This window comes from Protopterus annectens, chromosome 10.part0 (assembly GCF_019279795.1).
Source record: "Protopterus annectens isolate FY-2018-M chromosome 10.part0, PAN1.0, whole genome shotgun sequence".
NCBI classification, from domain to species: Eukaryota; Metazoa; Chordata; order Ceratodontiformes; family Protopteridae; genus Protopterus; species Protopterus annectens.
This window is the reverse complement of record NC_056744.1, coordinates 952,893,650-952,908,069: the sequence shown is the minus strand read 5'-3', so window position 1 is coordinate 952,908,069 and position 14,420 is coordinate 952,893,650.

The window sequence follows — 14,420 nt, the reverse complement described above, 5'->3', positions numbered from 1 at the left end:
AATGTAACTCCCTGCAATACCACCTATGCATGACTAAATACTACAAACCATTATCCATACTGTATCCCAACTATTAATTAGTGGTGATGTCCACCCAAATCCTGGCCTTGCAAGTAATCCCACGACTCCCTCATACCAAGCAACATTTACTATAAACTCCAGTAGAAATACAACAGACCTGCTCATTTTTAATATCAACATAAGAAGTATACTCAACAAAATAGAGGAACTACAAGTCACTCTGTCCCTTTACTCCCCTGACATAGTTCTCCTCACAGAGACCTGGCTCGAGCCACATATTAATGGCAAAGAGTTTTTTTCACCAGGCTATAATATACTCAGGAACGACAGAACATCCAAAAGAGGAGGTGGTACCACCATACTCTACAAAAGCATCCTTACTATTGACAATATGAACATAAACCTCCCCTACATTTAATAATGCAGAGACCCTGTTCATCAAATTAAAACTGAATACTCAAAAACAGGTAAACATAATCTATTCTCCACTGGTCATCCCAAACTCTCCCCTGTGAAACATTCATACTAGGTGACTTCACTCAACTAATCCAAATCTCTACTTGACAGCTCCTCCAAGAAAGGTTTAATCTTAGACTGGATCTAAACCAACCAGCCTTCTCTATCCTATAACTCTGGGACACTACCTGACAGTCACAGTGATCATCTACTTGCATTCATCCTAAGGTGCCAAATTAAACCTATAAAAACCTCCTCCCTTCAACAAATATGCTATACAAGGAACTTCTAATCCCAGGACCTCATAACTACACTACATCATTGCACTTGGACACCCCTTACCAACTCTCCCCTAGACAAAGAAGTTGAGTATTTCAACTCTACTTTTCTAAACATTACTCGACCAGCTTGCCCCAATTAGAACAATAAGAACAAAGTCCAGCTACGCCCACTGGCTTACCAAAACTACCTGGCTACTCATAAAACAGAGAGATAAGACATGGGAAACTTGATGTCAAAACAAAACCAACCAAAATAGACAAAAGTACCTCAAACTAAGAAACAAGTCCAAAACAAACAGATGAGAATAGACATGAAAAATCACTACTTCAATATCCAAGCAAAATTTAGGGCAAACCCACAAAAACTTTGGGCAGCCATCAATAAAATACTCCAACCTGGGAAAATCAGTACCCCACTCCCAAATATTGGCACCCCCACTAGAAAGATCACAATACAATTCAGTGAATACTTTATCAACTCCATTCTAAACCTGACTAAACTTCTCTCCTGCAACCTATCAAATCCCCCAAACCTCAACAAGTACCAAACAACACAATATGTAAATAGCTGACAAAGCTAAAACCCACTACACTTGCAGCTGATAAACTCCCAGGGGAATACATCAAAATAGCAGCCAAAGCTATCTCATACCCCATTTCCATTCTAATAAACAGGTCAATCTCTGAACAACATATTCCAACACTCTGGGAAATCTCTCATATAATACCAGTACACAAAGGAGGCACTATCAAACTGCAGGTCTTTATCACATTATTGAAATTCCAAAATGTTGAACACCATAAGCTCGACATTGGAATCTCAAAATGTAATATACTCGAATGCTCAGAACAGCGAATTTTTTCCAAGGGAAAAAATTTGCTGTTCCGAGAATACACATACACAGCATAAGCACACCAAAATACATAATCCACATATACACACTTCGCAGAACCCTACACTAAGCTGTACATACAGTACTAGCTATCCACTTACCTTAACCCAACCATAACCCTAAGGTCCCTAACTAACGCACACTCACCTTACCCACTCCCTAACTCTAAGGTCTCTAACTAATGCACACTCACCTTACCCGCTCCCTAACCCTAAGGTCCCTAACTGTCACACACTCACCTTACCCGCTCCCTGACCCTTAGGTCCCTAACTATCGCACACTCACCTTACCTGTTCCCTAACCCTAAGGTCCCTAACTATCACACACTCACCTTACCCGGTCCCTATCCCTAGGGTCCCTATCACACACTCACCTTACCTCGGTCCGTTCGCACACTTACCTTAACCCGGTCTGTCACATTCGTACCACAGTTGAGGAAATAGCGAATCCGCAGAAACGGCCTACCGAATACTTTCCCTAGGAAAATATTCGGTGATCTGCAGCTTCGCTATTTCAAGCATTTGCTGAATTGGGGTCGATATTATAACATTTGAAATTTTAAGACTTCAATGTTATAATATAGACCCCAAACTACTGCCCTGTTGTCATTCTATCCCCCCTGTAAAAAATCCTCAAAAGATTCATACATTCCCAAATGCTAAACTATTTACAACAATCTCATGGCTGAAACACAACACGGATTCCACCCTTATCAGCTTTACCAACACCGTAAAATAACAATGGAAGAAAGGTAATCTCATCTCTAATGTCTTTCTGGATCTTTCCAAAACACTTAATACAGTATCTCATTCCAAACTACTAACTGTACTCTCTGAACTCAAACTACACAACTGCACACTATTATGGTTCAAAGATTATCTCTCCAATCGCCAACAAGCCATGAAATGGTAAAACTCCCTCCTCTCTATAAAATTAAGTGCTCTACAGGGATCCATCCTTGGACCCCTTAAATTCGCCCTATTCACCAACAACCTCCATAAAGTCACCCTACATGCCATCCTGGTCCAATACACCAATGATTCCACCCTAATCTGTTCTGCTCCTTACTGCAACATCTACAACAAATCACCCAAGAATCCTTTGCAGCAATAGAAAACTGGCTATCTGACTCGCAGTTAATACTCAACCAAAAAAAAAAAAAACAATTAATGCTATTCCATCCCTCCAAAGCTACCGAACCAGTCCCATTATTTAAAATAACCTCATCCAGCAATACCCCTATCACACCAGTCAAATAAACTAAACTTCTTGGAGTAATCATAGATCACAACATGAAATTTGATAAATATATATATATATATATATAGATGGAAAAATTACCTAACATCCAATAGTAAAATCACCATTGCAAGAACCCACCTACTCTCCACATTACTTTACAGCTCCCCAGTCCTAACCAATCTAAACAAAGGTGACCTAAACAAATTAACTGTTACAACAAGATAGCAAAATTTGCCACGGACTCATCCTATAGATCCCATCATTGCCAATCCCTCAGACAACTATCTTGGCTAAAATTACCAAACCTATTAGCCTTTAACCAACTTACAATAGCCCACCAAATCCTGTACCACCCCATAAAGACCCCAGCCTTACAAAGTCTACTCAACCACTATACCAGCAACTGTCCACTAAGAAGCACCAATAAAGCACTGGAAATTTCCAAAATTAAATATAATCCTGGAGACTCCCTACACTCTAGTTCTGTCACAAAAATATGGAGTAAACTTCCTTTACATATCCAAACACTAGATAGCAAGCATATCTTTAAGAACCTTCTGAGGTCCTACTTATCCAACTCATGGATATGTTCCTGCTCTAGCCCTGAGTAAATTCCTTACTCCCACCTACTCTCATCCATCCCAAAACCACCTCATATAAATCTGCTAGCCCCCCTAGTCTAGATGAAATGCATACTAACAAAAGTTCTATGGGATACTTATAATTGCTGTGTGTGACTATCGATGTAATTGATGTATATCCATGACTAGTAAGAGTCTTTGAGTTTTTCTTTTTTTCTTTAGTTCTTACTGTATGCATCACTTGAAATTTTTGTATTGCCTGTATGACTTTGTACAATTATTACTGTGTGTATCTAATGTTACTGCTGTACAAGTATCTTCTTTTCTTTCTTTTCTCTTATTTTCTTAAGCTTTTACCATGTGGAGCTTTTTTCCTTGGGCCTCCGCTGAAAATGGGCAGCTCTACCCAGTCGGACTTTCCCAGTAAAGGAATGTCAAATAAATAATAAATAAATAACATTATTTCTGATTTACACTCCAGACATATTTCTGAACTGCTTGCACTAATATGCTAGGAAACATACCTCTTCTCTTGAGACAGAGACTACGACATTGCCAGAGACAGAGCAGCAAGGCAAAGTAACAAATTCAGAAATGAAGATGACATCTGTAAAAAATTAATCATGCACACTACCTGTATGTAAAGATTTTGTCAGAGTTCACTAAAAAGGGCAACAGAACGTCTTGATGAATAGCTATAAACTTGGAACTTAGAATTTTTTTTTAATGCAGAGGTAGTCTTCAGAATATTGAAGAAGCTGGGGGATCCATTAGAATGAATCACATGTTCGTTTTTCCACTGCCCACCAATGATTAGAGTTGTTCAAACTGCTGCTACTGTAAGTATCCCCAGTATTACCTCCCTGAGATGCAATTGCAGAAGGTGTCAGTGGGTTGGAAAGGAGAAGTGGACACACACAGATTGATGCAACCTGGCAGCATCACATATCCTATTCAAGTACCACAGGGATTTCTGTTATGCCCTAAGGGGCTTCTTTTGATCATGCTCATCACTGCACATAGCTTCTATTATATTCTAACGTTCTGGTATGCCAGATTCAACTAATCATATGCCATTACAGCTTATCCCATCACCAGCAATACCTGTCAGCTGGCCAGATTTTTGCTTCATATTTTTGGTCTATTCTTCATAAAAGTAGCATTCCTCTGGCAAATCACTGAGGATTGAAATCACTAAATTACATACATTTGAGTTTCAGACTTCACATTCTTCAGGAAATAAATGTTAACATAAATCCTATTATTCTAGCAAATTTCTAAATTTCTAGGAGCAGTATTACAAATGTGTCCCCATTTTTGGCCTTTGTCCACCCATTATTTTAGGCTATGTTCAGATTCCTTATGCTAAGAGGTTTAGATGTCACCAGTGGAGTACTAGATCACAAGTAGAAACCCCATTCTCCAACATGAAACAGGCAGTCCAAAAGTTGCCACTCCCTCCCAGCTCTTCCCACATATCTCCTCCAGCACCTGAATTGCTAATGATATTTGGGACATCTGGGACACTGTCAGGGATCATTCCCAATATGCCATAGAGCCAATGGAATCATATATTCTTAATGGAGAAATAAATCACTATAAGACTGTATAAAATGAAAATCCAACAACCTTAGTGGAGATATATACAGCATTTTATCAAAATCCAAATGCATTATCTGCTTAATGGCTCCTTCAGTGTTCCACACTAAGGGTATTGTTCTCAGATTATACTGCTCAGTGACAAAATATACAACTCCTAGAAAATAAGCTTCTTCTTTCATAGTTTCAATGTAGTGCATAGATTGGCATGATTAGGCTTCAATATCAGCAAAAAGACAAACTAGTTAAGCACTACAGTAATGTAAGACTGGATCTTAAAGCTCCATGCACTGCAAAAAATTATGATTGGGTCTCCAATTATAACCCAGTATTGTATGTTCAATGGTTCAATGACTCAATGAATAAACTAACAAACTCAGGGTCTACATTGGCCAATTTAAAGTTTGCCTAACAGATATCACTTGAAAATACAGAACTGAGCAGTGCAGTGGTGCATCGGTTAGCATTGTCTTCTCACAGCAAGAGGTTCTGTGGTTCAATTCTCAGCTGGGGTGCCTTTTGTGCAGAGTCTGCATGTCCTCCCTGCATTTGCATGGGGTTTGCTCCGGATGCTCCAGTTTCCTCCTACATTCCAAATATATGCATCTGGAGTTTTTTTCCCTAGGCCTCCAATGAAAATGGGGTTCTGTCTCAGTCAGACTTTCCCAGTAAACAAATGTTAAATAAATAAAAATGTAATTGATAAATCATTTGCCAATCTTACATGTCTAAGTAATAAATTCTACATCCTTCCTGCCCTAACGTAAAATAAAATCTCTTTAACTTTGAATTGGAATCAGAAATTCTTACATCTAAATGTGTATTTCTTGTACCAATGCCATGACCAATAAAGTCAATATCTAATATGGCAGCCAATATTTTGCCCTTAACTCATCTATATATCAAAATAATGTCACCTGTTAGAAACTGGTAAGCCAAAGAATAGAAAGACAAATATACCAATCTTTCTTTATAGAATACATTTTGAGGGACATGTAACTGTCTGGTAAAAGTTTTCTGAAACAGCTCCAGCTCCTTCAGTTGTAAAACATTTAATGCACATAAAGTTCCCCCCAAACTACCACCAGGTCTTACTCTTGTTATAGATCTTTGATAACAACCAACTATCTGTACTTGAGAAATATCAAAGGATATTCCTCATAAGAACATAACATTTCCTAATAATGTTTGTCACATTAACTTCAAAGTTAAGGTTTGTAGCTACCATTGCCTCAGAAAAAACACAAATCTGATTATCCATTGGGTAAGGATATTTATTTTTATGCCCAAAATGTAAAATGGTACATTTTTCCTGGTTAAATCTCATACCTTTGGTTGGTATCCATTTGTATAGGTTATCCAAGTAAGATTGTAACAGATACCAATCACTAGTATTAGTTACTGCCCGCCCTATCTTAATATCATTGGTGAACTTGCTTATCTATAAAGAGTTATATTTTGGACATTCTGACATCACTAGCCCCCAAGACTGAACTTATTATAGCTCCATTCCACAGTTCAGGAGCAAATGTTTCCTTGAATGATTTTAGAACAAATAAGTTAAACATGGAATCAACTTTTCAGATATTCTTTTTAAGAAATATTCATTAAGACCATGAGGTCCTACTGCTGAATTTTGATTTATTTTAGGTAAGGCTTTCTTTACCATTTCCTCATTCATACTAAGACAATTGCCTTTAACTATATTATAGGTAAATCATTTCCTATGATCCCTTGGGAATAATTACTAAACAAACCATTTGCAAATAAGTTCATTAATACAGTTGAGTCAGTGATTGTTTGAGACCCATCCTTCAAATTTGCTGTTAAATATACTTACAATTAGAGTTTACTTTTTTAATTGTCACGAGGTATATTTTTCTGAATTTATTGTAATTGTTCCTATTTGAAACTGAAGAAGAATTTTAATATCTTCTCCTAAACATATCATTTTCCTTCTTAGTTTTGATAACTTCAGACTTCACCAGGGATGCCTGCAACCTTATAGGACATTTTCACTCCAACTAGGACATGATAGTCTATCAAATTATTAACAAGATTGTAAAAACCATCCCATTTCTCACGTCTAGCTTTATTTTCTAAACTAGTATACCAGTTGAAAGTTTCAATCACCTCCTCAACCAAGTCAAAGTCTGATCGCTACATTTTCACTGATACATATTTATGATGTGTGAAAACTGTGAAAACAACCTTAAAGCTTACACTTCAGTGGTCAGAGTTTCCCAACATGGTACCTATATTACAACCAACCAGATGTAATCTCCTAGAGATTCAAACAACATCCAATAAGTTAATTCCTCTAGTTGCCTCATTCACTATTTGAGTATAACCATTTGTCATTTGTTCAGTTACCAAACAGTGTCATGCCTTTGATGATGCAGCAGGAGCTCCCAGTCTACATTAGGAGCATTTAGGTCCTCAGTAATTGCATCCAACTTATTTAGAAAACTCTTCCTAGTAAGATTTTAAAGTTGCTTATCCATCTTCTTTGAAATACTAGGAGACTGGTAAACTATTTACTCTACCCATTTGAGTTCCATTGACATGAATTCTCACTATGAGAAGTTTGGAGACCATGTCATTAAATTCTGTGACAGAATCATACTTATTAATTACATAGCTATACACTCCACTTCCTCTACTATCATTTCTAAAATTGGTATGGCCAGAAAAAACAAGTATTGCTATTGATTGCTATTGCAACTAAAGCAAGTTGCTATAATCAATAACACATCAGTCCCGCTATCAGCTATACATGACTCTAAATATTATAATGTATTATTTAAACTATGAGCATTTAACAGAAAACATTTCAAGTTTGTCTTATTTATTTCAAGCTTGCCTTATTCTTACCAGTCACAATCAATAACTTGACTCTAAAAACTCAACTGAGTACAAATTATCCTATTGCCTAAATTAGTTAAGTGCAGCTTGTCCTTACTAAAGAATTTAATTTTCCATCAAGCAATTCCCAAGGATGGATTACTTGAAAATAATTATGCAAAGATGTGCACCTTATCCAATTTGTGAAATACCTTTCTTGTCATCTAATTTCACTCTTCTTCTGGCTTTTTCCCAGTTTGGGGTCACCACAGTGGATCACCTGTCCGCTCATGATTGGCAGTGGAGTTTTATGGTGCTGAGGTGCCAGCCCGGCGCCCAACCTTCCACAGAAGGCACACACATGCACACACTCATACCTAGGGCCAATTTGGAGTGTCCAATCTACCTACAGCATGTCTTTGGGATGTGGGAGGAAACCGGAGCACCCGGAGGAAACCCACGTGACCACAGGGAGGACATGTAGACTCCACACAGATGGCACCCCAGGTGAGAACTGAACTGGAGAACCTCTTGCTGTGAGGCAGCAATGCTAACCGCTGCACCACCGTTGCAGCCTGTCATCTAATCTCACTCTAAAGACGTGGAATTGGAAGAAGATTACTGAAAACCAGCTTAAATTTGAAATGTTTACTTAAATCAGTAATGTCATTTGCAGCTATTTAGAATGCATCATCATTTGTTCTTCTAACATCACTACATCCACATACAACAATGACAAGGTCATATCTCATTTCTTTTACAAATAAGCATTTGATATTATCTTTCATATTTGACTTACTGCTACCATGTAAAGATGAGACAGTGACCTGTTCTCTATTAATTCTTGCAATAATGTTTCTTACACCTCTTAATAATAAGTTCCCAATTATTAATAGATGATTGTGAGCACTGCTGTTACAAATAGCTATATTACCGTCCGATTCATTGCCAACAGAATAATCGTGTATCACTAGTGTAGATTGATTTTAACCTATAGCCATACAATGGCACTTCTTAAGAGAATGACTACAAGAATCCTCAGTTGAACATTGTATCTCAGGCCATAAACATTTAATTCTGGACACAACTTTTGTTAAATATGTCACCTGAATCACCTCTACCCTGATTTATTGTCAAATTAGCCACATGAAAATATTCATCTACTTTGTGTAACATAACCTCATTCAATATATTTTCTTCCAGCTGAGTATCTCTTTCATTCTCAAATTTTGAAAGACTAATTGATAATTCATCAAACCTATGTTCACCCAAGTCCCCTCTTGCACTATTAGCAAATATGACTGATGATAGAATATTGTTATCTGTCTGAGTTGACTCAGACATTGGGTTAAAGCAGCCTAAACTACTGAATTAAAGTTTTCATTTTTGTGAAAGACTGAGAAAAAGCTAGGTGCACACCACGGTGAAGTAAGTGAAACTTTAATAAACAGACATAAAAGGCTACAAAACAAAAAAACAGGCACAAAAGGTAAGTGGTTTCGCTTCCTGCCAGGTAGCATCTTCAGACCTTTTTTTGAAAGGACAGATTTGAATGGCATCAGATGTGCCTGCTCACTCATGTCCACTCATACGACAGACTCTTTATAGTAACACAAACTCAAAAACAAGTGAACACATCCCTCTGACTGACTGCAGCTTCAGTGCTAACTGGTTAGCAAATAATTGTCATGGATGAATGCTTGAGACATAGCTGCCAAAATTCACTTCTTGAGATTCACTCTTGAAGTGAATTTCTTGGCATCTATATCTATAGCACTTTGTAAAGTGGCTACAATCTGAGGCCTGCTTGTAATCCTCTATGATATATACAGCAATTTCTGATGTGATATAACAATTGTGTTCTTATGTTTTAGATGGTGATAATATCATCACGAGTTAAACATGTATAATTCTATGAAATGTTGACAAACATATACAGAAACTGAAACGTATTCATTAGCCTACAACTTATGCTGAAAACACAGGGTACCTACTTGCGTAATAGTTACTCTCATGTCGTGTAATGTACCACAACTGAATTGTCCCTCTTTTCGTTTTCTGCTTCTCCTTTTTAATTTTGTTGCAAAGGACCATACTGCCACTGCTCTGTCTGCACTTCATTTCTGATGAGGCCAAGTTTGGGGACACTGTGAAGCTCCTAATCCTTAGGTAGGATATGGATTTGTCTTGTATCCTAGTGAAGTACACAGACCCACCCCAACATGGTATTAAATTGCTTGAATGAAAAAAGGAATAAGCAAACTCACATTGTTGTCAAACTCCACATGTACAAGGGTTGCATTCTGTTGAAAATGATGTAAATGACTTCCTTTAAATAAAATAACTATGAAACAGCTGGCAGCCCCTAACTCTGGGCTGTACGTCTTATGTGGCTATACCACTGAACAACAAAAAGCAAAATTGCAGCTCTTCATGTGTAGTGAGGACAATTGTTTTCAAAGCAGTTGATCTAGGTTTGATTTTCAGCCACTGTGTAAGAAGCCTGCACATTTAGACAGTCATCATGATGGTGCAGGATGGGATTAAAAATGTTCCTAGTGGCTCAGTTATGAATCCTTACTTCACCCAAACCATGTTTTTTTTATTTTTTTAAATAAAAGCATAGTCTTTACTGTGACAGTTTATTAAATATATAATTATGCTGAAAGCAAAAGCCTAAATTACATTCTGCTGTTCTTCTGTAAAATTTTAAACAAAATTTCATTTCAGTATATAGTAATGGTGTTCTAGTTGAGCCTGAGAATATTGAAAGCTGCTTTGTCTGACAAAAATGGAATGCAGCACAAATGTATGATGTGATATAAGTGAGGCACTAATTAATGTTGTGAGCTTAGCATATAGAAAGTTTACTTGAACTTATTAAAACTTACCACCAGGAAAATCAGTATTTGAACACAAACAAACTGCAGGTGTACTTCAGTTTTAAGCTTAAGTTGTGTGCAGGCAATTTAAAAATACCCACTAGTAATATGTAACAGTAAAACATAGGCAACAGATATATTTCATTTTATTTTATCTACTAACAAATATCATTTGAGACAGTGCTTACGTATGGATGGCAGTGGCAAGACAGCGTACAGTAATTCCCAGCATCCTGTGTGGATGTGCTACTGTAAGCTGTCAGCAATGAATACCTGTCCATATGCATCTCTGTCTATCTATACTCATCCCTGTTCATATTCAAATGCAACTTGGATCTACGGATGGAAAACATAAAATTTACCCTAGGACTGCCCCCTGTACTACTAAAGGTAGCTCCTAAATGTTTTATCCCATGCATGGGTCCCTTCAAATTATCTATGGCATGACCCCAGTTATTCTCATTAAGGGTAATATACAGTTATCCACCATGGGATAGTGGAGTACAATTTCTAACCAAGGGATAGGTTAATTTGAGCACAAAATGGAAATTGGCTATGCTTAAAATGGCCCACAAGGACAGCTAGCCTAGTACTTACCTATACACCTATGAACCAAGAATACTGCTTTCACCTGGCTTTCTCTGGACTTCTAAGGAAGTGTAGATTTCTGTGTCTATTTTAATTGACAAAGCAGTTTATGGGAAGTCCTGTACTGCCCTGAAAGTTGTGCAGCTTCAGTGAAATATCATATCAATTTAGGGGTTGCCGGAGGTGGAGATCTCTGTATGGTGGATATGGGGACCTCCCCCCAATTTTTAACAGGGAATCTTGTTTTCAGCTTATTTGTAGCATACAGTGACAAAATGGTCCATCATTTAAAGTAGACTCAAAATCATGTACCATATCCAAAGTTCCACTGTACTGTTTATATATTTTTACATTGTGTTTTATTGTTTTAAATGCATCTTATATTTGTCAATATGGACCAAATGCACAGTAAAATAAAATAAATAAAAATGTTCTGCTATCTATTGTGGCATGGAGCTACATTCTGCAAATGATGAAGTCAAGAGAAATATTCTAATACAACAGCTAGGAGGCTGTACAATATTTACTTCATAAATGTATATATTTTAGAACCTTGCCTTTATTTAAAATGAATGTTTTAAGTAAACAGCTAATAAGCAGTGTCTATAACAGTCATGATGGAATCAATGTTAGTGTCTGTTGAAGATTTTCAATTATAAAAGTAATTTAGATGAGAACAGGAAACACCCCTCGGCTGTAATTCACTGATCTGAGTCTGGGACTTAGAGAACCCAATCATTTACTTGAAATGAATGCATTAAGCAAGAAGCTAACCAGCAGTAGCTGGAAAAGCAAAGAAAAAGGTAGAATTATTGTATGTTGAAGGTTTCCAGTTATGACCTTAATTCAGATTAACAGGGTTAAACACATCTCTGCTGTTGTCCATTGATGTGTTTCAGGGAAACACTAACCTTCATTTAAAATTAAAGTTTTAAGCATGTTAATAAGTATTGTGCTTTTATTTCTGTTATATTGTTTGAAGTTGTGTGACTCATGACAGCTTTATTTTTTTATATGCTAATACAGAAGAAAACTCACTATTTTGATATTTCTAATATATGTGTTTCTCCCAACCATGACACATAGACATACAGGCGAACACACACACACACACACACACACACACACACACACACACACACACACACACACACACACACACACACACACACACACATACACACACACACACACACACACAAAGTGTTTTGTATATAGATGAATATTACAGTTTTGAACAGGCCATGCACAGATAAGCAGCACTAAGTATGCTGATTTACTGATTCACTGAATATACAAATGAAAATGTGTAGCACTTATGGATGTCTAACCCGGCTTCATGGTATGTAAATATGCCAGTAGTCCTAGTCATTCAGTTAAATTGTGCATGAAAACACACACATGCAGCGAAATACATTCATAGAAGTGCAAGACACAAACCACAGAGTAACCATGCACTATATTGATCATAGGGTTCTTACATTGCAGCCCACAATTTTAGGATAACATCTCCCTGTATGTGCCTCTCACTGTTACAATATTCTAAAGGCTGGTGTAATGTATGTGTTAGTCTGTGATAGTAAGTACAAAAGTTGAATGCTTGCACACATGTTCCCTCCTGCATACTACAGTGAGGTCACTGGTGGTTATCAAGGCAACCCCTACTGTTGGCAGCAGGGAAGACTGTCTTATATAGATAGCTGTTGGCACACATAGCTATTGAATGCATTCCAGTCTCTGTCCCTACATGTCAGATAGCCATCTATTTAATTACAGTACAGACTGAGTAGATTAACCCTTTAACTGTACCTGTTGTTTTGCCAATTTCAGTTGCATAATACTTTCGTATCTATTCATAAGTGTCTACATATCAAGATAACCACACCCACACACAAATATTAGGCAATTAGGCATTCTAATTGATAATAACCTAAAATTCAATTTACACCAAGCTCAGTTCATCAAGAAAACACATACTAAAATAGGTTCACTATATAGAATTAAGCCTATCCTTACAAATAACACAAGAAAAGACATAGCCAGAACCCATCTTCTTTCCACCCTGCTACATACCTCTCAACCTGGAAACATCAAAAATCTGGAAAAAGGCTCATGAAAAGAAGGTACAACTGACCCAAAATCTATAAACTGATTAGGATAACAATAGCATACATAATTATGTAATCCCACCCACTTGGATGGAATTGTGGGATACCCACATACCCACATTCAAACACAGATTGAAGAACATACAATATTAAACACAAAAATAAAATTTGCGTACATAATTATGTAATCCCACCCACTCCAATGGAATTGCGGTATACGCACATTCAAATGCAAATTGAAGAACAGACAATATTAAACACAAAATATAACCAGAAGAATAGTATTTCATTTATATTAATGTTTGAACTTGTATAAAATTAAAAAAAAATCTTGTTACAAAAATAAAATTAACTACACTCAAAATTAAAATAAATACAATATGTGTAAAAACAATGAATTCTAACAACTACTAAGCTGGCATAACATTTAAATAAATACAATTTAAATAAGCTCTAATTTATTTTGTCTGTTGACAAAGCACACTTTCCCCCAGCTACTGTCAATATATATATATATATATATATATATATATATATATATATATATATATATATATATATATATCTTCTTTTTTTTAGATATATATATATATATATATATGGGTCTACTACTAATGCCCGAAACGACGATTTCCCGACAGAAAACTCACCGACGCCAGATGACCGACAGGTAAGTGTACCGACAGGGTGATTTGCCGACAGCGGAAAGACCGACAAGGGAATGTGCGATCGCGACGCGGTAAGTGTGCGATGGTGACGGAGTTAGGAGCGGTCAGGTAAGTGCTCGAGATTGTGGGATGTCGGGTTAGGCTGTGGGAAAGGTGAGTGTGTGTTCGTGTCGGAGGTATGGTTCGGGTAAGGTAAGTGTGTGCTAGTGAGGGACTGTAGTTTAGGGACGGGTTAAATGAGTTAGGGTTAGGGTGCA